The 874-nt window shown below is 41.6% G+C and overlaps 1 non-coding gene across 1 annotated transcript; it reads left to right on the top strand.

The window, feature by feature from the left end:
• Nucleotides 1–218: 218 nt before the first annotated feature.
• On the top strand, nt 219–325 carry LOC117276895 (small nucleolar RNA R71). Its single transcript, XR_004507161.1, has one exon. It is a non-coding gene; the product is annotated as a small nucleolar RNA R71 (small nucleolar RNA).
• Nucleotides 326–874: the final 549 nt, after the last annotated feature.

Here is an 874-nt window from a genome sequence, read left to right as displayed (position 1 = left end):
ACAGATGTGTTAGCATCAACTTGGTGAACACCAGTTGATCTTCTTCTTTCAGCACTCTCAGAGGGCCACTGATTTGCATCTTCAGATAACTCATTAAGAATTGTAACAATCTCTTTTGGAGTCTTCTTCATTAACGAGCCTCCAGCTGCATTGCTCAATGTTCTATGTGAGGCCGGTGTCAATCCATCCCAAAGTTCTGGAGTTGCATCCAGAGTTCAATTCCACTATGTTGACACTTTCGAACAATCTCCTTAAATCTCTCCCATTCTTCAAAAATAGTTTCCGTCTCTTTCTGGCAGAAGTTAAGGATTTCTCTTTTAAACTTTCTTGTTTTAGCTGAGGAGAAATATTTATCAAGGAATCTTCTGGTTATCTCCTCCCATGTTCTGATCGATCATGTAGGCAAGCTTCGAAGCCACTGCTTTTGCGCCATCCTTGAGTGTAAAGGGGAATTTCCTTAAGTACACTGCATCTCGTGACACACCATTGTATTGAAAGGTATTTATAATCTCTTCGAAGTCATTACATGTGTATTTGGATCTTCGTTTGGCTTCCTTCTGAAGACATAGCAATTCTAAAGGGTTTGAAGCAAACCTTGCTTCAATTCGAAATTGTTAGCTGCAATTGGAGGTGGTCTCACACTTGACAATCCTTGATTGTATACCAGTCTAGTATAATCGCCAAGTGGTCTCCCAAGCCCGGGAGCTATATTTTCGAACTGGTCTGCAGCTAAGGGTTGATTTTGAGAAATTCTCTGACCCATTGCTTCTTCATAGATCATATGTGCATCTCTCATAGCTGCTTCCTCAGCATCCTGTGCAGCTTGTTCCCGTCGTTGGGCTGCTTCTCTTGTAGCCAAATCTACATTATCCTC

Source organism: Nicotiana tomentosiformis, chromosome 6 (assembly GCF_000390325.3).
Source record: "Nicotiana tomentosiformis chromosome 6, ASM39032v3, whole genome shotgun sequence".
Classification (NCBI taxonomy): Eukaryota; Viridiplantae; Streptophyta; class Magnoliopsida; order Solanales; family Solanaceae; genus Nicotiana; species Nicotiana tomentosiformis.
Note: the sequence above shows the minus strand (reverse complement) of the source record. Positions and strands in the feature narration are given on the sequence as shown.